Here is a 27,752-nt window from a genome sequence, read left to right on the forward strand (position 1 = left end):
CAGCACGGGTTAGATACAGAGTAAAGCTCCCTCTACATTGTCCCCATCAAACACTCCCACGGCAGGTACAGCACAGGTTAGATACAGAGTAAAGCTCCCTCAACACTTTCTTGGTGTGGTGTATGTGCCTTTAAGAGCAATTATGGTGTATGTGCCTTTAAGAGCCCCAGGTGTGCGTAATGCCGGTAATTGCCACTTGGGCTATATAAGCCTGTGTATTGTGTATATCCTTTAGAAACCCCCCCCCAGACTTGCTTAGTAGATACCTATGAACCAACTCTTGTCTTCAGTGTCTTTATCTACACACGGACACTACAGTGGCGACGAAGTGGAAACGGACTTACCTGCAATTCGGCAGCACCTCAAGGACATCGATTCCTCCAGCGTCCAGAAGACTCAAGGAAGTAAGAGAAACTGTGGTTTCACCAGCTGGCCAAGCTGGTGACAGGTACTGCGCTAATCCTTCCTGGGCGTCAGGCTGGAGCTCCAGCGGCGGGCTCTACAGCTGAGACAGGCAGCGAAATCGGAGGCAAGCAATAACGGACTGGGAGGGTGCACTCGAGAGACGGCCGGCACGGCAAGCAGGTCAGCGTTTAGACCTCCGTCGGGAACGAGTCTCCAACAGTGAATAAACGGAAACCACAGTAAAACAGCGTTGTTATCGGTAGCAGCGGCGGGAAAGCGCGGGAAGCGCCATATCGTTGCTACAGAGAGAGAAAAAAAAAAAGCGCGGGAAGCGCCATATCTTTTCTGAAATGCCTAAATCTGGTAATATTGAGGCTTTTGATGGCGAAATAGAAGATTGGACCACATATGTGGAAAGAGTAGAGGTTTATTGCACTGCAAATGGGATAACAGATGAAAAAAAAGCTTCAGTACTTCTGAACTTAATGGGCGCGAAGACATACGGGCTGTTACGAAATTTAATCACACCAGCCAAACCAAAGGACAAGACTTTTAAAGAAATTGTTGATACCCTGCAGGAGCATTTAAACCCAACACCGCTGCTGATCGCGGAACGATTCAAGTTCTTCAAGAGAAATCAACACAAGGATGAAAGTAACGCTGATTACCAAACCGAATTAAGAAAGCTATCAAAGTACTGCCAATTCGGAGCAGGACTATCGGATTATCTTCGAGACAAATTTGTTTGCGGTCTCTTAAGTGAAGGAACACAAAAAAGACTGCTTTCTGAAAAAGATTTAACATTGGACAAAGCTTTCAGTATGGCTGTATCATACGAAGCAGCAGCAAAAGGAGCTGCAGAGATACAACAAGAGACACAGGACTTCAGCACCCATAAAATGACACAGGAGTTCGGAAGATGTTATCGCTGCGGCAGATCCACCCATAACCAGAGGGACTGCTGGTTCAAGGGCAAAGCATGCAGGCAATGTGGTAAGATTGGACACATTGCACGGGTATGCCAATCTGGACAAAATAAATCCACTGACAGAAAACAAAAAATCAATAAAGAAAAGTACAGGAAGGTACAAATGATGACGGACAATAGCTCCGAAGACCAGAATAGCGATAGCGACTCCGGAAACAAGAGACTAAGCTGTCTCAAATTACATAATGTACTTGCCAAAGAGGATTACCAAACCATTTGGGTTACCCTCACAATAGCAGGGTCCCCAGTTAAAATGGAGCTAGATACAGGATCAGTTCTAACCGTAATAAATCGATGAGATTACGAGAGGCTATTTTCGCATATACCTCTAAAAGACACATCCATTATCTTAAAAACATATACGGGGCAGAAAGTCTACCCCAAAGGAAAAATAAGGGTGCCTGTGGTATACAACAGCAAAGAAATACAAAAGTTGTATTTATACATTCTACAAGATGGTGGTCCACCGTTGTTGGGACGTGAATGGATAAGGAAGATACGTTTAGACTGGCACTCCATTCAGGCACTGACGGTGACCAGTAAGGACAAAAACAATGATGACATCATACCTGAACGATTAAAAGACATCTTGGCCAACGCCAAAGAAGTGTTTCAAGAGAAACTAGGAACCTTGAAAGGCATCACCGCCTCAATAAAAGTGGAAGATACAGCAATTCCAAAATTTTTTAAGGCAAGACCGGTGCCATACGCAATACGTCCGGCAGTCGAGGCAGAGCTGAAGAATTTGGAAAAGGCAGGCGTATTATCCAAAATAGATTGGAGCGAATGGGCAACACCCACCGTTCCAGTCATGAAAAAAACATTGAAAAATAACTCTGAGGAACAGAGAAAAATTCGCATCTGTGGGGATTATAAGGTGACTGTAAACCCGGTCCTTCACACGGTACAGTATACTCTTCCGAGGATAGAAGATATTTTCGCCTCACTATCCGGAGGGAAACGTTTCACAAAAATTGATTTGGCACAGGCATATCTACAGATGGAGGTTGAGGAGACCTCTAAAAAGTATCTCACAATAAACACACACAAAGGTCTGTACCAGTATAATCGACTAGTTTTTGGAATAGCATCAGCTCCAGCTATCTGGCAAAGAGCTATGGAGCAAGTCCTGCAAGGGATTCCGGGGACTCAATGCTACCTAGACGACATCCTTATAACAGGAGAAAACGACAACGAGCACCTTGCCAATTTGGAGCAGGTGCTCACTAGGCTGAAAGAACGGGGCCTACGAGCAAATCGCCCCAAGTGCGAATTTTTCCAAAATCAGATATCATATTGTGGCCACATAATTAATAAGGAAGGGTTGCATAAGTCACCTGAAAAAATTGAAGCAGTTATAAAAGCCCCAGCACCTGAAAATGTTTCACAATTAAGGTCATTCCTGGGATTAATAAATTACTATCATAAATTTTTACCGAACTTATCAACTCTTCTACACCCTCTTAATGAACTTCTACAGACAGGAGTGATTTGGAAACGGAACGAAGACTGTAAACGTGCCTTCCATAAATGTAAAGACTTAATCACATCCGAGAAAATTTTGGCTCATTACAACCCATCACTACCAATCAGACTGGCGTGCGATGCATCCCCTTACGGCATAGGAGCGGTATTGTCCCATAGATTCCCTGATGGCTCGGAACGGCCGATAGCTTTTGCGTCACGCTCATTGAACTCAGCTGAGCGTAACTATGCCCAGATAGACAGGGAAGCACTCAGCCTGGTATGGGGAGTGAAGAAATTCAACCATTACCTACACGGACAAAAATTTACCTTGCTGACTGACCATCAACCCCTCATCTCCATATTCAACCCTAAAAAAGGTGTCCCCATTATGACGGCACAAAGACTACAGAGGTGGTCCCTTTTTCTAGGGGCACACCAATACAACATTGAATACAAAGGATCAAAACAGCATGGGAATGCTGATGGTTTATCACGCCTACCGTTGCCAACGATAGAAGAGGCACCTACAGTAGACCCAGTAGAGATATTCCACTCTACCATAGTGGAATGTCTACCGGTGACAAATTCTGCCATTGAAAGGGAGACAAGAAATGACCCTACTCTCTCACGGGTCTACGATTTAACAGTGAAGGGATGGCCAGCACATGGCGAACCACTGTTGCCAGCATTCTCGCAAAGAAGAGAACAGCTGTCAGTGTGCCGAGGAACCTTGATGTGTGGATCCAGAGTGGTGATTCCACCCAAACTCCAGGATAAAGTGCTAAAGGAGCTTCACGAGGGGCATCTGGGTGGAGTGAAAATGAAGAACCTAGCTAGGGCGTTTGTATGGTGGCCAGGTATCGATGGAGACATCGAAGACATGACCAAGAGCTGCCTAGGATGCCAGAAGGTCCAAAATGCTCCGCCACAGGCCCCTCTACATCCATGGGAGTGGCCCTCATCTCCCTGGCAAAGGGTGCACATCGACTTTGCTGGTCCATTTATGGACTCAATGTTCTTAATCGCAGTTGATGCACACTCCAAGTGGCCGGAGGTAATAAAGATGTCCTCCACCACCACGGAAAAAACCATCACAGTATTAAGGACCATATTTGCCAGGAATGGGCTGCCGGAGCAGATATGTTCTGATAATGGACCGCAATTTGTGTCCGAAGAATTCAGAAAGTTCTTAAAGAACAATGGGGTAAAGCACTACACGTCCGCCCCATACCATCCCACCACCAATGGATTGGCTGAAAGGTTTGTCCAGACCTTCAAGAAGGCCATCAAGGCCATGGGTAATGAAGACATAAAACTTCAGCACAAGGTGGATAACTTCTTATTTGCATATAGGAATGCAACGCATATGGTTACTAACCAAACTCCCGCCATGATGTTCTACAATAGAAACCTAAGATGCCGGCTGGATTTGGTCAAGCCCAACATCCGAAGGGACGTGGAGAACCGGCAGTTTCAGGGCATGAATGAAAGGCCAACTAGGGCCTTCCAGATAGGCCAACCGGTTTTGGCCCGGGACTACCGTACCGAGAAATGGCAGCCTGGAACTATCTGCACACGATTAGGACCACTGATGTATACCGTGGACATCGGAGACAGCATAATAAGGCGCCACGCTGACCAAATCATCAAGTCATCCGAAAAGGGACAACCTACACCACCACTCTATACATCTAACGATGAAGTAGAGATACCCATATCTACCTCCGATCCGGTGATACTGGAGCCCGATGAACCCGACACTGGCCTTCAAGCTGAATCAGCCTTGCCAGAAGAACCTACTACACCACCAGAAACTACTACACCCCTGAGGCGTTATCCGGACCGAGTCAGGAAGCCTCCTGAGAGACTAACTTATAATTAATTAATACAGCAATGTATATTATTTTGCATATAACATGTAATTAATAATTACTTAAAATATGATGTACTAGTTAGCTAGAAGGGGAGGAATTGTGATGTATGTGCCTTTAAGAGCAATTATGGTGTATGTGCCTTTAAGAGCCCCAGGTGTGCGTAATGCCGGTAATTGCCACTTGGGCTATATAAGCCTGTGTATTGTGTATATCCTTTAGAAACCCCCCCCCCCAGACTTGCTTAGTAAATACCTATGAACCAACTCCTGTCTTCAGTGTCTTTATCTACACACGGACACTACACTTGGAATCTAGGAATATCCACGCAGTCTACTTTTCTCAGGGATGTCTTAATAAAACTGTACTCGCTCCATCGCACTGCACTGTGTGCTGGAAAGTTAGAAAACTGGGTAATTATATCGCTGTAGTTTCGAAGAATGATGTTAGCTGTCTAACTAAAAATAGCTTCACGCCACTGAAATATTTAGAGACATGAATTATAAAACTGGACAGGATTTGGAAACAACTGCAAGAATCTCACCTCATCCTCCCTGGGAGCGATTCCCCCTCACTGGGAGCGATTCCCCGTCACTGGGAGCGATTCCCCGTCACTGGGAGAGATTCCCCGTCACTGGGAGAGACTCCCCGTCACTGGGAGAGATTCCCTGTCACTGGGACAGATTCCCCGTCACTGGGAGCGATTCCACGTCACTGGGAGCGATTCCACGTCACTGGGAGAGATTGCCTGTCACTGGAAGCGATTCCCCGTCACTGGGAGAGATTGCCCGTCACTGGGAGCGATTCCCCGTCACTGGGAGAGATTCCCCGTCACTGGGAGCGATTCCCCGTCACTGGGAGCGATTCCCCGTCACTGGGAGAGATTGCCCGCTACTGGGAGAGATTGCCCGTCACTGGGAGCGATTCCCTGTCACTGGGAGCGATTCCCTGTCACTGGGAATGATTTACCAATAGTTTTATATCTGTGTCCTTAGGTTACCGACCCTTGTGTCCCTGGAAACAGTTTTTCCTTATTTACTCAAAACCTTTAATGATTTTGAACACCTCTATGAAGACTCCTCTTAACCTTCTCTGCTCTAAGGCAGTATTTGACCCAGTGTGGTATCAAGGAGCCCGAGTATAATTGAAGTCAATGGGAATCGGGGGGAAAGCTCTCCACTGGCTGGAGTCATACCTAGCGCAAAGGAAGATGGCTTTGGTTGTTGGAGGCCAATCATGGCAGCCCGACAACATCACTGCAGGAGTTCCTCAGGGCAGTGTCCTTGGCCCAACCATCTTCAGCTGCTTCACCAATGAACTTCCCTCCATCATAAAATCAGAAGTGGGGGTGTTCACTGATGATTGCACAGTGTTCAGTTCCATTTGCAACTTCTTAGATAATGAAGCAGTCCGTACCCACATGCAGCAAGACCTGGACAACATTCAGGCTTTGGCTGATAAATGGCAGGTAACATTCGCTCATGATTTTGATCATCTCTATTAAATCTCCCCTTAACCTTCTCTGCTCTAAGGAGAACAATCTCAGCCTCTCCAGTCTCTCCACATAACTGAAGTCCCTCATCCCTGGTTCCAGAAACGAGCCCCAGCCTGTTCAGCCTTTCCCGATAGTTACAACCTCTCAGTTCTGGAATCATCCTCGTGAATATTTTTTGGGAAAATAAAATGGACTGTAAAGAGACAAGGGAGCTGACATTTGAAAGGATTTCTGACATGACGACATTTGCTTGTGAGGGAGCAGTCGGAGGTCACAGGGCTCCCTCGGGGTCACCCCTCCCTATCTCTGTAACCTCCTCCAGCCCCACAATCCTCCGAGATCTCTGCGCTCCTCCAATTCTGACCTCTTGTCCATCCCTGATTTTAATCGCTCCACCATTGGCGGCCGTGCCTTCAGCTGCCTGGGCCCTAAGCTCTGGAATTCCCTCCCTAAACCTCTCTGATTCTCTACCTCTCTCTCCTCCTTTAAGATGCTCCTTAAAACCTCCCTCTTTGACCAAGCTTTTGGTCACCTGTCCTAATATCTCCTTATGTGACCCGGTGTGTCTGATTCACGCTCCTGTGAAGCGCCTTGGGGGGATTTACTATGTTAAAGGCGCTATATAAATGCAAGTTGTTGTTGAAACAGGAATGAAACATCACCAGACAGCCCAGGGAGAGAGAGACACAACAGGCTCCTGCTGTGTGTGGCTGCATCAATGCGGGAAGGGAAGATATTTCAATAGAAGGATCATATATTGCAGAAACTGCTCCTGGGACACTGGAGCATAAACGGAGCATCTTATGAATCATTGTTACTTCTACAAATCCACTCACCCCTTGACATTGATTTGCCGGCTTTAAGTGTTGCTATCTCGGGTTTACACTGTGTCGTGTGACTAAGAGCCTGCCGTTCTCACTAACTAAACCACTCGCTATCAGCATGGTTCAGTCCCCTGGTTAAAGATGTTCATTCGTGTATTATTGAGCACAGAAGTTAGTGGCTCCAGAAAGTACAATCCCGCCGATTCCTGTCACTTCCCATCACCGAGTGATCAGGCCCTTTGTTAGAGTTAATTTTCGAGCAGAGTTGCTCAGTTAGGAGGTTAATTATTGGGCCAAGAATAAAATGAGCAGCATTTAGTGGGCCAGTGCTGAGCTGAAAGATTCTCCCGGAACGCCGACAGGACAGAGGCAGCGAGATGATAAAACGGGTCAGAGATTCACCCCGATACTCGATACTGTCTGAGGGTTAAAGAGACAATAAATCAGCTCCAAACCCCGAGACTTTTACACCAACTCATTGACAAAACCCCAACAGCAAATGGAAACCTGCTCAGAATTATGACGGATCTCTAACTTTTATCACAAACTCAACTATTTTGGGTGATGGTTTGTTTACATCATTAATACAGCTCGGAAAGTGAATAAAAAGGATAATTTAGAGGGTTTCTCGATCTTCTTTGCCTTATTTTAATGTCCTGCTGCAGTCAGACTATTGGCAATGAATCGTTCCCTCAGACACCAACACCAGGGGAACTTATCTCAATTCAACCTTCACTCATCAACTTATAGAAGGTCCATCTCCCCACGGCCCGCAGTGGGTCAGGGAGATGGTCCATCTCCCCACGGCCCGCAGTGGGTCAGGGAGAAGGTCCATCTCCCCACGGCCCGCAGTGGGTCAGGGAGAAGGTCCATCTCCCCACGGCCCGCAGTGGGTCAGGGAGAAGGTCCATCTCCCCACGGCCCGCAGTGGGTCAGGGAGAAGGTCCATCTCCCCACGGCCCGCAGTGGGTCAGCGAGAAGGTCCATCTCCCCACGGCCCGCAGTGGGTCAGGGAGAAGATCCATCTCCCCACGGCCCGCAGTGGGTCAGGGAGTAGATCCATCTCCCCACGGACCGCAGTGGGTCAGTGAGAAGGTCCATCTCCCCACGGCCCGCAGTGGGTCAGCGAGAAGGTCCAGCTCCGCAAGGCCCGCAGTGGGTCAGTGAGAAGGTCCATCTCCCCACGGCCCGCAGTGGGTCAGGGAGAAGATCCATCTCCCCACGGACCGCAGTGGGTCAGGGAGAAGGTCCATCTCCCCACGGCCCGCAGTGGGTCAGGGAGAAGGTCCGTCTCCCCACGGCCCGCAGTGGGTCAGTGAGAAGGTCCATCTCCCCACGGCCCAAAGTGGGTCAGGGAGAAGGTCCGTCTCCCCACGGCCCGCAGTGGGTCAGGGAGAAGGTCCATCTTCCCACGGCCCGCAGTGGGTCAGGAAGAAGGTCCGTCTCCCCACGGCCCGCAGTGGGTCAGGGAGAAGGTCCATCTCCCCACGGCCCGCAGTGGGTCAGGGAGAAGGTCCATCTCCCCACGGCCCACAGTGGGTCAGTGAGAAGGCCCATCTCCCCACAGCCCGCAGTGGGGCAGGGAGAAGGTCCATCTCCACACGGCCCGCAGTGGGTCAGGGAGAAGGTCCATCTCCCCACGGCCCGCAGTGGGTCAGTGAGAAGGTCCATCTCCCCACGGCCCGCAGGGGGTCAGGGAGAGGGTCCATCTCCCCACGGCCCGCAGTGGGTCAGTGAGAAGGTCCATCTCTCCACGGCCCGCAGGGGGTCAGGGAGAAGGTCCATCTCTCCACGGCCCGCAGTGGGTCAGGGAGAAGGTCCATCTCCCCACAGTGGGTCAGGGAGAATGTCCATCTCCCCACGGCCTGCAGTGGGTCAGGGAGAATGTCCATCTCCCCACGGCCCACAGTGGGTCAGGGAGAAGGTCCATCTCCACACGGCCCGCAGTGGGTCAGGGAGAAGGTCCATCTCCCCACGGCCCGCAGTGGGTCAGGGAGAAGGTCCATCTCCCCACGGCCCACAGTGGGTCAGGGAGAAGGTCCATCTCCCCACGGCCCGCAGTGGGTCAGTGAGAAGGTCCATCTCCCCACGGCCCGCAGTGGGTCAGGGAGAAGGTCCATCTCCCCACGGCCCGCCGTGGGTCAGGGAGAAGGTCCATCACCCCACGGCCCGCAGTGGGTCAGGGAGAAGGTCCATCTCCCCACGGCCCACAGTTGGTCAGGGAGAAGGTCCATCTCCCCACGGCCCGCAGTGGGTCAGTGAGAAGGTCCATCTCCCCACGGCCCGCAGTGGGTCAGGGAGAAGGCCCACCCCCACCTTCTCAGGGTAACTGGGGATGGGCAATAAATGCCGGCCGTGCCAGCGATGCCCACATCCCCAGAGTGAATTTAATAAAGGAATGGCGGTTTTAAGTCAACATCTTGCCAGGGAGCTCGATGGGATTCTACACGTTGGAATTTAATTACAGAGAATGTGAGCTGGCAGGAATGAATGTTTGTTCGAGTTAATGAAACCCAGAACTCTGCACCTGGTGTTTGTGTGGAAACATTTCAGTAATGAGAAGACCAGAGGGAGGTTTCAGAGAACGGAAACCAGACTGGTGAAAGAATGAGAATCTCCAGCCCATCTTCAACAAGCAGTGGTGTCGGCCCACATTATTGACAGGGCCCTGTGTCGATCGGTCCTTATAGACCACAGTCATCTTTCATTAAACACTGAGCTTCCAATTTTAAACCGTCCGTCCCCAATGGGTGACCTCCTTCTAATGAAAGGTCTCCAATAAAGGGCCTTCTCCCCAAACTAACCTCCCCAGAGCCCCAGCCTCACTGAGACTCAGGGCTGTGAGCAGGTGTTCAGGGAACCCACGGACTGTCTGTGAAACCAGATTTAAACAATCACTTTAATCCCAGGCTCATTTCAGCTCCATCAGTGAGCAGGTTACTGGGGGTGGAAAATAAAATAGGAGCTCACAGCGAGAACTGAACTCCATCAACAAAAGACAAAGGTGTTTCTGGTGAATGAGCCCAGGCAATGTGGGAGGAGGAGGAGGGTGGGAGAGGGAGAAAGAGAGAGGAGGGAGAGAGAGAGAGAGACGGAGGAGAAAGAGAGAGGAGGGAGAGAGAGAGAGAGACGGAGGAGAAAGAGAGAGGAGGGAGAGAGAGAGAGAGACGGAGGAGAAAGAGAGAGGAGGGAGAGAGAGAGAGAGAGACGGAGGAGAAAGAAAGACGGAGGAGAAAGAGAGAGGAGGGAAAGAAAGAAAGAGAATGTGAGGAAAGAGAAAAAGAGAGAGGAAGGAGGAAATATAGAAAGAAAGAGGAAAAAGAGAAGAGGAAAGAAAAAGAGAGACAGAAAGAGTGCGAGGGTGCCGGTCAGTTCCTTCAGTAACCCCTAGATGGCACCTTCACTGGTTTCCTCTTTGCGTGCAACCAAAACAAGTTAACAAATAAACTGTAACTAAAATCCAATAACCCTTCAAATAAACCTTAACCAATCAAATTAAAATTTGGTTGTTTAAACTAATTATGCACTCCAGTCCCCGCGGCGCCCACTGGTCACGAAAAAGCTCGAGCGCGCCGGCGGACACCGCGTGCTCCATCTCTAGGGCCACCCGGCCGCGAACGTGGCCGCGGAAGAGAGGGAGGCAATCCGGTCGGACGACCCCCTCGACCGCCCGCTGCCTGGACCAATTAATGGCTTTCTTGGCCAGGCCCAGGAGCAGGCCCACGAGGAGGTCCTCCAACCTGCCCGCTCCCCTCCGCACAGGGTGACCGTAGATCAGGAGCGTGGGACTGAAGTGCAACCAAAATTTGAGGAGCAGCCCCTTCAAAAAATGGAAGAGGGGCTGCAACCTCTCACACCCCATATATACGTGAAATACGGACTCCTCCAGACCGCAAAACAAACAGGCGGTCTGGGAGTCCGTAAACCTATTTAAAAATCTATTGCACGGAACTGCTCTGTGCAACACCCTCCAGGCCAAGTCCCCAATAGAACAAGGGAGGACTCCCGCATAGAGAGCCCCCCATTGGGGACCTCCGTCTCCGTCCGGAGGTAAAACGGCACGCCACGGCGTGTCCGGACGACAGGCGAAGATGGCAAAGTGGAAGGTGTGCAAGAGCAGCCCGTACAGGAAACCCCTCCGCGCAGAATGAAAAAGCACGGAGGGTATTTCCTCGAGACGGCTCAAGTTGTGAGGCGCCGATCCCCGAGGGGAGTCTCGGGGCAAGGCGCCGATAAGGAATTCCATCCGAACGGGAGTAAGCTCGGACGGGATCTCCCCACGTGCCCGAGCCGCCTCGACACACCTCGTGGCGCCGGGGGGCAACATCGCTTTCACCGCCCCGATGGCATTGACCGCGAGCCGGACGTTGTCCCATGACATGCGTCGCGCCAGCTCCTCTGGCGCCATCCAGCCCGCTCCTCCGCCATCGAGTAGGTCCCCGACTCTAGTCACCCTGCCAGGCACAGCCCTACGCTCCGCCAGCCACCCGAACTCGCGGACGTGGAGGTGCGGATTCCTGAACAGCGGCTCCTGGAGGACAGCCGCCGCTCCTGACGGGGGAGAGCTCCGCCTGGAGGCGACGTAATTCCAAACCCATAGTAGTTCCTGGTAAAAGACAGGCAGCTCCCGCAGGCTCTCACGCCTGCCGCTCACCTCCAAAAATAGGAGCTGCGTGTCGTAATTGAGGCCGTGCAGCTGGCGGAAAAAATACGTCGCCAGCGCACACCATCTTGGAGGATTCTCGACGTACAGGTATCTCTGCAGCGTCTGAAGATGGAAAGTCGCAGCCTGGGTGCGAAGGCACACCAACGCCTGACCGCCCTCCCTAAGCGGGAGACTCAGAACCGCGGCAGCGACCCAGTGTATCCTGTTGTTCCAGAAGAAGTCGATGAGCTTCTTCTGTATCTTGGCGACAAACGCAGGGGGGGGGATCAGAGTAACCAACCGGTACCACAACATGGCGGCCACCAGTTGGTTTATGACCAACGCCCGACCCCTGTAGGACAACACTCGGAGCAATCCTGTCCAGCGTCCTAAGCGAGCGGTGACTTTGGCCTCCAGCTCGTGCCAGTTCGCCGGCCAGGCGTCCTCGGCCGGGCTGAGGTAGACTCCCAAGTAGAGGAGGTGCGTAGTACTCCAGGCGAAGGGCCTGAACTTCTCCGGCAGAGAGTCCACCTGCCACCGACCCACCAGGAGTCCAGAACATTTCCCCCAGTTGATCCTGGCGGAGGATGCGTCCGAGTAAATCTGCTGGCATTCCCGCATCCTCCGCAAGTCAACGGGATCTGTGACCATGAGGAGCACGTCATCGGCGTAAGCCGAGAGGACCACCTCCATGCCCGGCCCTTGCAGAGCCAATCCCGCCAACCTCTTCCGCAAGAGGCGCAGGAAAGGCTCCACGCAAATGGCATATAACTGGCCGGACATGGGGCATCCCTGATGCACCTCACTCCCGAAGCGAAGGGGCGCCGTCAAGAACCCGTTAACTTTAATCAGACACTCCGTGGCAGCGTACAGAAGTCGGATCCGGGCGACAAAATGCGTCCCGAACCCGAATGCGCGCAGAGTCCCGAAAAGATACTCGTGATCCACCCTGTCGAACGCCTTCTCCTGATCCAGGGAAAGGAAGGCGACCGACAGACCAGCCCTCTGGGAATGGTGGACCAGGTCCCGGACCAGGTGGATGTTATCATGAATGGTCCGGCCCGGGACCGTGTAGGACTGGTCGGGATGGATCATGTGGGCCAGCACGGTGCCAAGGCGAACAGACATGGCCCTGGCAAAGATTTTGTAATCCGTGCTGAGGAGGGAGACCGGGCGCCAGTTCTTAAGGAGGCGGAGATCACCCCTCTTAGGCAGCAGGACAATCACCGCCCTGCGCCACGAGAGGGGCATCTCCCCGGTCGCCAAACATTCCCCCAGGACCCGCACGTAGTCGCCCCCCAGGACGCCCCAGAACGCCCTGTGGAACTCCACGGTCAGCCCGTCCAGCCCCGGGGACTTCCCCCTAGAGAGCTGGCGAAGGGCGCCGGACAGCTCCTCCAAACTCAGAGGAGCGTCCAATTTTTCAGCGCCCTCCAGGCCGACCTTCGGCAGGTCCTCCCACAAAACTCTGCGCGCATCCTCGCTGGACAGATCCGGAGAGAACAGAGCCCCGTAATAGGCGCGGGTCTCCGCGCGGATTCCCTCCGGATCCGAGACCAGAGATCCGTCGTCGGCCAGCAGCCCCAAGAGCTGCTTACGGACCCCCCGTCTTTTTTCCAGCGAGTAGAAGAAGGGGGAGCCGCGGTCCAGGTCCCGCAGGAACTGGATCCGCGACCTCACGTACGCGCCTCGGGACCCGACGAGCTGCAGGTCCTTCAGCGTGCCCTTCTTCTCTTCATACACCAGCCGCAGGGCCGGGTCCTCGGCGACTTGACCGAGACGGGACTCCAGGTCGAGCACCTCCTTCTCCAACTGCCCGACCCGGGCCTCCCGCCTCTTGGTCGACCCCTTCGCGTACTCCTGACAGAAGAGACGGATGTGAGCCTTGCCCACATCCCACCATAGCCTCAAGGAGGGGAAGCCCCCCTGCTTCCTTCTCCAGCCGGCCCAGAACCGACCGAACGAATCCCGGAACCGCGCGTCCTCCAGCAGCAGGTTGTTAAAGTGCCAGTACGCGGACCCCCCCCGGCGCGCAGCGGCACGAGCTCCGCCCACACCAGGTGGTGGTCCGTGCACGGCACCGGCCGCATGGAGGCCGTCGGAACGCAGGAGACGTATGCCCGGGAAATGTAGAGGCGGTCGATCCTGGACGCTCCTCCCCCAGACCTCACAAAAGTGAAGGCGCTGGAGTCGGGATGGAGATTACGCCAGACGTCCACCAAGTCGAGGGACCCGACCAGGTCCCTCAACTTCCCCACCAACGCCGGGCTCGGCTGGGTACCCGTGCGGTCCCTCGCCTCGAGGGTACAATTAAAATCCCCCCCGAGGATGACGCACTCGCCCGCGTCGATGGAGCCCAAAAGAGTGGACACTTCTTCAAAGAAGCGCGCTTGCTGCGCACCAGCCCGAGGGGCGTACACGTTCACTAGATGGAACGGCACGCCCCCCAGGCGAACGGTGACCTGGAGCAAGCGGCCCGGCACCAGCTCCTTGACCCCCAAGATCTCCGGCTGAAAATGCGGGGCCAACAAGATAGCCACCCCACTGGAAACACTGGAGAGGTGACTCATGTTGACCCCTCCTTGCCACTCCAGGAGCCACGTGGCCTCGTCTCCCGGAATGGTGTGGGTTTCTTGCAGGAAGCACACCGCATACTTCCCGTCCCGAAGGACCGAAAAGTTATTAAATCTGCGGCTAGCTTCCCTGCTGCCGTTGACGTTGAGGCTGGCTATGGTTATCTTCATTTCAGAAGCACAACCAACCCCTACTTAAACCTAACGGGGGAAGGGAGGGCGGCCGCTAGTCAACCGCCACTCCCTTAGCAGCCCGGTGAAGAATGTCCGGAACCGACGCAGCTCAGACGGGCTCACGCCCGCGACCGCACCCATGGTCTTATAGGCGACGCGGGCCGACCCGATGAGCAGCGCCAGCCCCGACCATCTGTCGAGGGCCTGCCGGGTCCTGCGGCGACCCTGGCTCGTGGCCACAAAATCCCGGAGCTCCCTGATGGGAATAAGAATGAGGGGGGTCCCGGCGAGGGGCGCGAGGTCATCCACCGCCTCATCGGCGATGGATTCTAAGTCTTCCTCCGCCCCCACCACCGAGTCCCCGTCCTCCTCCGGGGGATCGCCACTGGCGGCCGAACCGTCCGCCACGCAGTGCGCATCGGGCGGCTCGGCCGCGACAGCCGGCCCCGCCTCCGCCCGGATCCCACCCCCAGGATCGGTAGCGGAGGATTCCCCCCCGGGCTCCTCTAGGGGGGCCGGGCCAGAAGGCGGCGGCGGTCCGGAGACCCCCTCCGCCCCAGGCGTCGGAACGACCGGAGAGACCGGAGAGACGGGAGAATACGTGCAACCAATCTCCTCCAAGTCGCCCGGCGCCAGAGACACAGACAGAGGGCCCTCCTCTGCTACGCCACCGGCCTCCGACCCAGCAGATGGGGTGATTTTCCCGCAGACCTCGACGAAGTCGAGCAGCACCTGGGAAAGGTCCGGGCCACTCTGGGCGAGCTCATCATCGGATGACTCGCCCGGCCCGGTCCCCTGGCCGCCCGACCCGTCGAGGGGTAATGCCACCATTAGAGGGTCAATCCCCGCCGCGGGTTGTTCCGCGACCCCCCCCACGGGCAGGGTCTCGTCCCCGTCCCCGGGAGGCACGAGCTGGGCAGACGCTTCTGCCTCAGCCTCCCCGGGGACAGGCGACCCCTGCCATTCGCTCGCGATGGTGATAGCGGTGGGGTGGGGCGCAGCGCCCGCGGCGGGCGACGACTCCCCCTGACCGGAGGGACCTTCCACCTCCCGGTCCCCCCCCTCGTCCCGGGAGTCACACCTTCGCTTGAGTGCGGAGGGGTAGAGGGAGGCCTCCATGTCTTCAGGGGCCTCCCCTGCTCCCTCCAGAGGAGCAAGTTCTTTGGGTCCCCCGGACCCAAGCCCGGCCGTACGTTCCGGTGGTCCCGCCTCGGCGGTCGCGGCCACAGGCTCAGGCACGGGGTCCCCCCCAGCTCCGCACTCCACGAACAATGCCGCGATGCTCTCGGGCGTCAGGGGGTCCATATCAAAGGGTTCGCCCTCCATGGGGGGACCCACCCTACGGTGTTTGTTCTTGCCCAGCGCCTTCCTTCCGACCGGACCTCCCTCCTCCCCCCTGCCGGAGTCCTGGATGACGTTGGCCTCCGACGATGACCGCGCCCCGTTAGCTTTTGTTCGGGAGGGGGCGCGGCTAGACCCGGAGGGAGGAGCGGCGGCGGCGCCAGCCTTGGTCGCGCCAGTCACCCTGGCGGCTTTGGAGGTGGGGCAGTTTTTCCGAACGTGCCCCACCTCCCTACAGGCGTGGCACCGCACGCCGTCCGTGGTCCAAAAGACGCGGTACGGGGTCCCCCCGTGGAGGACCGTGAAAGCCCCGTCCATCTCCCCCTCCTGCGCCAGCTGGACAAAGGCCTGGCGCCGGAAGGAGAAGACATGGCGAAGGCTGCTTTCCCGGAGCCCGAGCGGGATCGGGGAAATCCCCGACCTCACCTCCCCAAGTTGACGAAGGTGGGGGAGGAGGAGCTCACCGGTGATAAAGGGCGGGACATTTGACAAGACGACCCTCTGCGCGGTGGCCTCCAGCGGGTCCACCGGCAGGAAAGTCCCACCCACGGTGAGCCCCTGGGCGATGGCCAGGGCCACCGCCCGCTCGGACTCCAGGAAGAAGACAGCCTTCCCGTACATTTTTGAGGCGGCGACTATGGCCGGAGGGCCGACAACCCCGGCCATAGCCTTCACGCACGCCTCAATAGTCATGTCGGGGTGGGTGTAGCTCTTCACCCCGAGCTTGATGGTCATCAAGCGGAACGGCGACGGGGCCGCAGCAGCAGCAGCAGCGGGAGCAGCCCCGGCCTTGGCCGCCGCCGCCGCATAGGTCATTGCTGACCCCGTCACCGCCGAAGAAGTGCTCGCCATCATGGGGCGGTTTTTAAGGAAGAGCTACACACACCCCAAAAGTCACAGGCCCCGAGATGTTAATGGCCTCGGTAAGTGTGTCTTTCCCAGAGCAGAGGGAGTGTAAATTAACTGGCCCGCCTCTCCCCCTGATGGTATTAATTGGGAGGGGGGCCCTTCCTTCCCTCTGCTCAATGGGTAATTAGAAAAAATAAAAGAGGTGCCTTTTGGAGAGGCAGAGAGAGGACAAGGAGAGAGAAAGAGGGGGATGGGAAGGAGGGGGGGCCGCAAAGGCAGGGTCCCCACTTAAGGTGTTGGTCGGTGGGTGGGCGTCGGCTGGGTGCACTCCCCCGATGGAATAAAAAAGTCTTTCCCGATGGTCTTCGGGCAGGGGGAGAAGATGTCTTCACCTGGGTAGGCTGGAAAAAAACCCAGGCTCAGCCCACACCAGGTCTTCTTGGTATGGAGGAAACAAAACTTCACTTGGGCAGGCTCCAGCCAACCCAGGCCAGGCTTTCGGCCCGTCTTCTTTCCTCCCCCCGCCTAGGATGTAAAGTCTTTAGGGGGGAATGCACATAGACACCCACCTGCAGATGTTTCGAGTTGCAGCTCCTCCCCTCCTTCCACGTGGAGCTGTTTGGTCACCTCTCTCCCTCTCCTGGGCTGGAGGCCGACTTGGGAGGCAGTGATGAAAAAAAGCCCCTCCTGTTGGAATGCTGGCCTCCTCCTCTGTCCTCTCCTCTGTCCTCTCCAGGCACCTCTGTAAATGATGTAGGCTGCTAGTAGTAGTGGTGTTCCCCACAGCAGCAGGAGCTCAGGAACAGCACAGCCTTCTCCTCTCACTGCTGCAACACAATGAGCTCCTCTGAGGGTGCCGGTCAGTTGCTTCACTAACCCCTAGATGGCACCTTCACTGGTTGGTTTCCTTTTGCTAAATTGTTACTTGTTTACTTAACTGCCTTTTATCAGGTTCATTGGTTTCACCTGGTTTTGCTTGTATTTAAGTTCAGTGGTTTCTTCCCTCTGGGCTCAGGCCTGAGAAGGTGCTCAGGCTTGACAAGCCATTTGCCTATGTGGTAGCTTGCCTTGACAAGCCGGTTGCCTTAGTGGTCGCTTGTCTTGAGCTCCTATGTCTATAACTGTTTATCTGTGTTATGTTTTGCTTGTATTAAGTTCTGTGGTTTTTCCCTTTGTTCTCGGTCTTGACAAGGTGCTGACAAGTTGCTCAGTCTTGATAAGGTGCTCTGTTTGGACAAGCCGGTTGCCCTGTGGCAGCTTGTCTCGAGCTCAGTCTTGACAAGCCGGTTACCTCACGGTAGCTTGTCTTGAGTTCCTATCTTGACTAGCCTTTTGCCTATGTGGTAGCTTGTCTAGAGCTCCTATGTTTTGTCACTGTTTACCTGTGTGATTCTAGTAAAGTACTGTTATTTAAGACTGCATATCTGCTTCTCGCCTCGTCTGTCTGCACTTGGGTCCAGAACCAGCCTCGCCCGGACAACACGGCCCCGTATCTATACGGCCCCGTGACACCAACCTTGACAAAGAGAGAGATAAAGGCAGGAAAGAGGAAAGAGAGAGAGAGACTGATTTCTGCAGCACCGTTCACCGTCTCAGGACGTCCTAAAGTGCTTCACAGCCAATTAAGTACTTTTTGAAGTGTAATCACTGTTGTCATAGAGTCATGGAGTTTTACAGCACAGAAAGAGGCCCTTCGGCCCATCGTGTCTACGCCGCCCATCCATCCCTGTCCAGTCTAATCCCATTTTCCAGCATTTGGTCCATAGCCTTGTATGCAATGGCATTTCAAGTGCTCATCCAAATGCTTCTTGAATGTTGTGAGGGTTCCTGCCTCTACCACCCTTTTAGGCATTGAGTTCCACATTCCAACCACCCTCTGGGTGAAAAAGTTCCTCCTCAAATCCCCTCTAAATCTCCTGCCCCTTACCCTGAATCTATGCCCCCTTGTTATTGACCCCCCTACTAAGGGGAAAAGTTCCTCTTTGTCTACCCTTTCTATGCCCCTCATCATTTTGTACACCTCAATCAGGTCCCCCCTCAGCCTTCTCTGCTCCAAGGAAAACAACCCCAGCCTGTTTAGTCTTTCTTCATAGCTGAGGCGCTCCATCCCAGGTAACATCCTGGTGAATCTTCTCTGCACCCTCTCCAAAGCAATCACATCCTTCCTATAGTGAGGCGACCAGAACTGCACACAGTACTCCAGCTGTAATGTGGGAAACACAGCAGCCAATTTTAGCACAGCAAGCTCCCACAAACAGCAATGTGATAATGAGCAGATCATCTGTTTAGTGATGTTGGTTGAGGAATAAATATTGGCCCCAGGACACCGGGGAGAACACACCTGCTCTTCTTCAAAATAGTGCCATGGGATCTTATACATCCAACTTAAAGCACAGACGGGGCCTCGGTTTAATGTCTTATCCAAAAAGACAGCTCCTCCGAAAATGTGGAATTCCCTCATTACTGCCCCTCCGACAGTACAGCGCTCCCTCAGTACAGCCCCTCCGACAGTGCAGCACCCCCTCAGTACTGCCCCTCTGACAGTGCAGCACTCCCTCAGTACTGACCCTCCGACAGTGCAGCGCTCCCTCAACACTGCCTCTCCGACAGTGCAGCGTTCCCTCAGTACTACCTCTCCGACAGTGCAGCATTCCCTCAGTACTGTCCCTGCGACAGTGCAGCACTCCCCCAGTACTACCCCTCCGACAGTGCAGTGCTCCCTCAGTACTGCCCCTCTGACAGTGCAGCGCTCACTCAGTACTGCCCCTTGGACAGGGCAGCACTTCCTCAGTACTGCCCCCCCAACAGTGCAATGCTCCCTCAGTACTGGCCCTCCAACAGTGCAGCGCTCCCTCAGTACTCCCCCTCCGACAGTGCAGCGCACCCTCAGTACTGCCTCTCCCGACAGTGCAGCGTTCCCTCAGTCCTGCCCCTCCGACAGTGCAGCGCTCCCTCAGTACTGCCCCTCCGACAGTGCAGCACTCCCTCAGTACTGCCCCTCCGACAGTGCGGCACTCCCTCAGTACTGCACTGGGAGTGTCGGCCTGGATTTTGTGCTCAAGTCTCTGGAGTGGGACTTGAACCCTCGACCTTGCCTGTCTGTCTCTATCTGTGTTTATAATGAAATCTGCGCCTGGGCAATACAGAGAATGGGAAACAGAGAATAACAGGAGACGGAACTGAGACTCCTCATCATTCAAACTGCTCGATAGTAAAACCCATCCGCTGGTGACAGGGTCAGGGGTCAGTCAGTCATCGCCACAACAACAGTAAATCGTTCTTCAAACATTCTCCTTTCTGAGCTGCTAAAGTGGGCAGAACATTGGCAGAGGGAACAGCGCAGTGAGGGAGCTCTGATCCAGGAATAAAGAGACTGGTGAAGTTTAATGTGCAGCCGGTTTACTGGGGACAGTGGGCAGTGAGTGAGATATTGGTCAGGGAGAGGATTAATGGGGATAAAGTCTATGGCCTCAGGTTTAATCCACTTACTGTCGCTTCTCCCGGGCTCTGGGTTTTCAGTCTGAGTATTAAAGGTTTAGTCCCAGACCCAATAGAACGGGCTGCGATATTACAGAGCGAATGTTTGGCTCGTTCAGACTGAGATCCCGTCTGCTGTTCGAACCTGCTTAAACTGAACTCCCTTAAAACAGGGAAAATATACTTGAAAAGGATAAATTGCAGGGCTGTGGGGAAAGAACATAAGAAATAGGAGCAGGAGTTGGCCAATCGGCCCCTCGAGCCTGCTCCGCCATTCAATAAGATCATGGCTGATCTGATCCTAACCTCAAATCTACTATCACTCTCCATCCCACCCGAACCTATGTGATCTCCCGGGAGAGGTGAAAAACCAGATAAAAACCCAATGGCCAATTTGGGAGAAAAAATCTGGGGAATTCCTCTCCGACCCATCTAAGCGATCGAAACTCATCCAGGAGATCACTCTGTCCCTGTATTTCCTACAGTACTTACCTTCTGTAAAAGGTGATCTCCACCCCAGCCAGGAACAGGCCCAATTTACTCTTGAAGGACTCCTAGCTGGCAGCCTGTTCCCAAGGTCTCCACTAATCCCTGTGAATAGAACCCTCTCCTGAAATCTAACACAGAATTAGAACACAAGAAGTATGAGCAGGACCAGGCTACACGGCCCCTGGGCCCGCTCCGCCACCCACAGGGCCATGACTGATCCGAACCTGGACTCATGTCCAATTTCCTGCCTGCTCCCCATAACCCCGGAGAGTGGGACTAATTGGAGCTCTTTCAAAGAGCCGGCACAGGCACGATGGGCCGAATGGCCTCTTGCCGTGCTCTGAGATTCTGTGAACAGCTGGCGGAGGGACAGATACAGATGTTCACAATCCCCAGAGTATCAGACACAATCCTCAGGCACCAGCTTAGAATCAGTTCAAACTCACATCTGTGAGGAGCCCCAATTATATCCTGGAGTCACATACCTGGGAAATGCCTCAAATGTTAGACTGTTAATGGGTTTCTGAACAGCACACGCAACAGCTTGTGAAAAGATCAATTTGTAAATGATAACATTTGTAACATGATGGAGAACATTCTAGAATTCCTGCTGGAAATCTCGGGTATTGGAGGAACGAGCGAAACATGATGTTCATCTCAATCCAACACTGCGGCAAAATCTCAGCTCCATCTCCCAGTGTCCCTCTAATGGAGAACCTGCGACCTCACATCCATCATCAGCTCTCTGTGTAGGACGGGTCAGCTCAGGAATTAATCCAAGGACACCATTAATGCAAGTCTGGCAGCTCTCAGCAAACAACAGCACATCTACACTGTCCCATCAAACACTCCCAGGGCAGGTACAGCACGGGTTAGATACAGAGTAAAGCTCCCTCCACACTGTCCCATTAAACACTCCCAGGGCAGGTACAACACGGGTTAGATACAGAGTAATGCTCCCTCTACACTGTCCCATCAAACACTCCCAGGGCAGGCACAGCACGGGTTAGATACAGAGCAAAGCTCCCTCTGCACTGTCCCATCAAACATTCCCAGGGCAGGTACAGCACGGGATTGGATACAGAGTAAAGCTCCCTCTACACTGTCCCATCAAACACTCTCATGGCAGGTACAGCACAGGTTAGATACAGATTAAAGCTCCCTCTACACTGTCCTATCAAACACTCCCAGGGCAGGTACAGCACGGGTTAGATACAGAGTAAAGCTCCCTCTACACTGTCCCATCAAACACTCCCAGGGCAGGTACAGCACGGGTTAGATACAGAGTAAAGCTCCCTCTACACTGTCCCATCAAACACTCCCAGGGCAGGTACAGCACGGGTTAGATACAGAGTAAAGCTCCCTCTACACTGTCCCATCAAACACTCCCAGGGCAGGTACAGCACGGGTTAGATACAGAGTAAAGCTCCCTCTACACTGCTCCATCAAACACTCCACGGGACATCGTGAGGTCATGAAAGGTGCTACAGAAATGCGAGTCTTTATTTTAAAATTGAGAAGCAGAAACTCCACGTTAACATTCACCAGCTGTCACGACCCACTGGGATTTCCTAATTGGTGCTCGGATTCAGAAATAATTGGCTGTCAGGCTTTTAGCCGAGCGAGGCCCAGACTGTGTTTCTACAGAAGTAGTGATGATCCTCCCTTTAATTCCACGGTTCGAGCGAAGCTCACAACACATGTAGTGAATTCACTGAGACAAGGATTTCTGGTTAACCACATCCTCCTTCAAACTGATGGACAGTGACTGAATATAAAGGAGTGAAATAGTGAGGTAATCCTGTCACTTTGTAAATCATTGGGGCAACCACACTCCGAATACGGTGTACGGTTCATAGAATACCGTGTACAGTTCTTCAATACTGTGTACAAAAGCAAGGAAGTTATGCTAAATCTTTATAAAACACTGGTGAGGCCCCAGCTGGAGTATTGTGTCCAGTTCTGGACACAACACTTTAGGAAGGATGTCAAGGCCTTGGAGAGGGTGCAGAGGAGATTTACTAGAATGGTGCCAGGGATGAGGGAGTTCAGTTATGTGGAGAGACTGGAGAAGCTGCGATTGTTCTCCTTAGAGCAGAGAAGATTAAGGGGAGATTTAATCGAGATGTTCAAAATAATGCGGAGTATTGATAGTGTAAATGAGGAGAAACTGTATCCAGTGGCAGGAGGGTCGGTAACCAGAGGACACAGAGTGAAGGGAATTGGCAAAAGAACCAGAGGGGAGATGAGGAGAATGTTTTTACAGCGAGTTGTTGTGATCTGGAACGCGCTGCCTGAAAGGGCGGTGGAAGCAGATTCAATAATTACTTTTAAAAGGGAATTGGAGAAATACTTGTCGGGGAAAATTGCCAGGACTCTGGGGAAAGAGCAGGGAGTGGGACTAATTGGAGAGCTCTTTCAAAGAGCCGGCACAGGCACGATGGGCCGAATGGCCTCCTCCTGTGCTGTGAGATTCTCTGATGCTTTGTTCTCTGGAATACAAACTTTACATCAATTATTCAAAGACTGTCCGGGCAGAGATTGCGAGCGATGTAATTAGTAACCAATGTCACGGCATCAGCTGGTCAATAGTCAGTGAGCCTCATGTCCTGGACACCCTGAAATATTGATCATGAGGCTGGGGGTCAATTGGAGTCTTTGGAGACTGAGATCGAGAGATTATTGTTGGGTAAGGGTATCAATGGATACGGAGACAAGGAGGGTAAATAGAGTGGAGATACAGATCAGCCATGATCTGATTAAATAGTAGAACAGGCTGGAGGGGCTGAATGGCCTCCTCCTGTCTCTGTGTTCCTATGAATGGTGGAACAGGCTGGAAGGGCTGAATGGCCTCCTCCTGTCCCTGTGTTCCTATGAATGGTGGAACAGGCTGGAGGGGCTGAATGGCCTCCTCCTGTCCCTGTGTTCCTATGAATGGTGGAACAGGCTGGAGGGGCTGAATGGCCTCCTCCTGTCCCTGTGTTCCTATGAATGGTGGAACAGGCTGGAGGGGCTGAATGGCCTCCTCCTGTCCCTGTGTTCCTATGAATGGTGGAACAGGCTGGAGGGGCTGAATGGCCTCCTCCTGTCCCTGTGTCCCTATGAGTGGTGGAACAGGCTGGAGGGGCTGAATGGCCTCCTCCTGTCCCTGTGTCCCTATGAGTGGTGGAACAGGCTGGAGGGGCTGAATGGCCTCCTCCTGTCCCTGTGTTCCTATGAATGGTGGAACAGGCTGGAGGGGCTGAATGGCCTCCTCCTGTCCCTGTGTCCCTATGAATGGTGGAACAGGCTGGAGGGGCTGAATGGCCTCCTCCTGTCCCTGTGTGAGCTATAACCAGGCTGGTCTCATTCCCCGACATGCTGCTGCCGAGAGACTTTGGTAAAATGAGTGATATTGAGGGAAGTGGAGCAGAGAATCCGAGTCAGACTCTGTGAAGCCGCGGCCTTTTTATATAAATAGAGCGCATTGTCTGAACTCTGACCTCGCTCCCACACTTCAGAGAAACTCGCCCATCACTGGATCTTTGTTCAGTCTGATTTTACAGCTCACAGCTAAAGATAAAACAGCAGAGATTTAAAAACCTGGACCCGTATTAAAGGGCCCTGTCCTCACGGACTGGAGTCACATATCGGCCCAGCCCGGGTAAGGACGGCAGGTTTCCTTCCCTAAAGGACATTGTGAACCAGTTGGGTTTTTACAACAATCCGACAGATTCATGGTCTCTGATCCCAGATTTTATTTCAATTTTTCAAACTGCCCCTCGGTGGGACTTGAACTCATGTTCTCAGGATTATTAGTCCGGGAACAGAATCCCTGCACCACCGTATCCCGGCACATCACATCGCCGCAACAACAACCTGCATTTATATAGTGCCTTTAACACAGTAAAACCTCCCAAGGTGCTTCACAGGAGCGTAAATCAGACAAACTGACCCCGAGACACATAAGGAGATATAAGAACATAAGAAATAGGAGCAGGAGTAGGCCAGTCGGCCCCTCGAGCCTGCTCCGCCATTCAATAAGATTATGGCTGATCTGATCCTAACCGCCAATCCACTATCACAGAACCATCTCCTGAATCTAACAGAATTAGACACACGAAATAGGAGCAGGATCAGGCTACACGGCCCCTGGGCCCGCTCCGCTACCCACAGGGCCATGACCGAACCGAACCTAGACTCATGTCCAAATTCCTGCCCGCTCCCCGTAACCCTTAATTCCCTTTACTTCTAGGAAACTGTCTATTTCTGTTATAAATTTATGTAATGATGTAGCTTCTACACCTTTTTGGGGCAGCATATTCCATGGACCAACCACCCTCTGAGTGAAGTAGTTCCTCCTCATCTCAGTTTTGAAAGAGCAGCCCCTTATTCTAAGACTATACCCCCTAGTTCTAGTTTCACCCATCATCGGGAACATCTTCCCTGCATCCACCCGATCCAACCCCTTCACAATCTTATATGTTTCAATAAGATCGCCTCTCATTCTTCTGAACTCCAATGAGTAGAGTCCCAATCTACTCAACCTCTCCTCATATGTCCATCCCCTCATCCCCGGGATTAACCGAGTGAACCTTCTTTGTACTGATTCGAGAGCAAGTATGTCCTTTCTTAAGTATGGACACCAAAACTGTATGCAGTATTCCAGGTGCGGTCTCACCAATACCTTGTACAACTGAAGCAATACCTCCCTATTTTTATATTCTATGCCCCTAGCAATGAAAGCCAACATTCCATTGGCCTTCTTAATCACTTGCTGCACCTGCATACTAACCTTTTGAGTTTCGTGCACCAGGACCCCCAGATCCCTTTGTACTTCAGTACTTTCCAGTTTCTTGCCATTAAGGTAATAACTTACTCTACGATTTTTCCTGCCAAAATGCATAACCCCTCACTTTCCAGTATTGTATACCATCTGCCAAATCTCTTCCCACTTACTTAGCCTGTCTATGTCCCTTTGCAGGTTTTTTATGTCCTCCTCACTCACTACTTTCCCCCCCATCTTAGTATCATCTGCAAACTTTGGTATGTTACACTCGGTCTCCTCCTCCAAATCGTTAATATAGATTGTAAAGAGTTGGGGACCCAGCACTGACCCCTGCGGAACACCACTAGTTACTGATTGCCAGTCTGAGAATGAACCATTTATCCCAACTCTCTGCCTTCTGTTAGATAGCCAATCCTCTATCCATGCCAGAATATTACCCCCAATCCCGTGATTTTTTATCTTAAGCAATAATCTTTTGTGTGGCACCTTGTCAAATGCCTTTTGGAAGTCTAAATACACTACGTCCACTGGTTCCCCTTTATCCACCCTATATGTTACTTCCTCAAAGAACTCCAGCAAATTTGTCAAACATGACTTCCCTTTCATAAAACCATGCTGACTTTGTCCTATTAAATTATGATTATCCAAATGTCCTGTTACTGTCTCCTTAATAATTGACTCCAATATTTTACATACCACAGATGTTAGGCTAACCGGTCTATAGTTTCCAGCCTTCTGTCTACTGCCCTTTTTAAATAAGGGTGTTACATTAGCAGTTTTCCAGTCTGCCGGGACCTTTGCTGAATTCAGGGAGTTTTGGAAAATTATTACCAATGCATCCACAATCCCTACCGCAACTTCCCTCAAGACCCTAGGATGTAAGCCATCCGGTCCAGGTGATTTATCCGCCTTGAGTCCCATTATTTTACTGAGTACCACTTCCTTAGTGATTTTGATCGTGTTTAGCGCCTCCCCCCCTATAGCCGCCTGTTTGTCCAGTGTTGGGATATTCTTAGTGTCCTCTACTGTAAAGACTGATACAAAATATTCATTCAGTGTTTTTGCCATCTCCATATTTCCCACCATTAATTTCCTGGTCTCATCCTCTAAGGGACCAACATTTACTTTAGCCACCCTTTTTCTTTTTATATTGCTATAAAAACTCTTACTATCTGTTTTTATATTTTTTGCTAATTTACTTTCATAATCTATCTTCCCTTTTTTAATTAATCTTTTTGTTATTTTTTGCTGTCTTTTAAAGTTTTCCCAATCCTCTATCCTCCCGCTAGATTTGGCTACCTTATATGCCCTTGTTTTTAGTCGAATACTATCCTTAATTTCTTTACTTAGCCACGGATGGCTGTCTTTTCTTTTACACCCTTTTCTTCTCAGTGGAATATATATTTTTTGGAAGTTGTAAAATAACTCCTTAAATGTACACCACTGATCATGTATCGTCTTACCCTTTAATCTATTTTCCCAATCCACTCTACTCAATTCCACTCTCATACCTTCATAGTCTCCTTTATTCAAGCTTAGCACGCTTGTTTGAGATCCAACCTTCTCACCCTCTAATTGAATATGGAATTCAACCATATTAGGACAGGTGACCAAAAGCTTGGTCAAAGAGGGAGGTTTTAAGGAGCATCTTAAAGGAGGAGAGAGAGGCGGAGAGGTTTAGGGAGGGAATTCCAGAGCTTAGGGCCCAGGCAGCTGAAGGCACGGCCGCCAATGGTGGAGCGATTAAAATCAGGGATGGACAAGAGGCCAGAATTGGAGGAGCGCAAAGATCTCAGAGGGTTGTAGGGCTGGAGGAAGTTACAGAGAGAGGGAGGGTTGTAGGGCTGGAGGAAGTTACAGAGAGAGGGAGGGTTGTAGGGCTGAAGGAGGTTACAGAGAGAGGGAGGGCTGTAGGCCTGGAGGAGGTTACAGAGAGAGGGAGGGTTGTAGGGCTGGAGGAAGTTACAGAGAGAGGGAGGGTTGTAGGGCTGGAGGAAGTTACAGAGAGAGGGAGGGTTGTAGGGCTGGAGGAGGTTACAGAGAGAGGGAGGGTTGTAGGGCTGGAGGAAGTTACAGAGAGAGGGAAGGTTGTAGGCCTGGAGGAAGTTACAGAGAGAGGGAGGGGTGTAGGGCTGGAGGAGGTTACAGAGAGAGGGAGGGTTGTAGGGCTGGAGGAGGTTACAGAGAGAGGGAGGGTTGTAGGGCTGGAGGAAGTTACAGAGAGAGGGAGGGTTGTAGGGCTGGAGGAGGTTACAGAGAGAGGGAGGGCTGTAGGCCTGGAGGAAGTTACAGAGAGAGGGAGGGCTGTAGGCCTGGAGGAAGTTACAGAGAGAGGGAGGGGTGTAGGGCTGGAGGAGGTTACAGAGAGAGGGAGGGTTGTAGGCCT

At 52.5% G+C, this 27,752-nt stretch overlaps 1 protein-coding gene across 1 annotated transcript in view; it reads right to left on the reverse strand.

The window, feature by feature from the left end:
• Window positions 1–27,752, reverse strand: part of LOC147122466 (netrin-G1-like) — a 76,267-nt gene that overhangs the window by 27,109 nt on the left and 21,406 nt on the right. The gene's annotated exons all lie outside the window — the stretch shown is intronic.

The sequence above is a fragment of the Somniosus microcephalus genome, chromosome 3 (genome assembly GCF_052327205.1).
Source record: "Somniosus microcephalus isolate GS21.2 chromosome 3, FLI_Smic_1.0, whole genome shotgun sequence".
Taxonomy (NCBI): domain Eukaryota; kingdom Metazoa; phylum Chordata; class Chondrichthyes; order Squaliformes; family Somniosidae; genus Somniosus; species Somniosus microcephalus.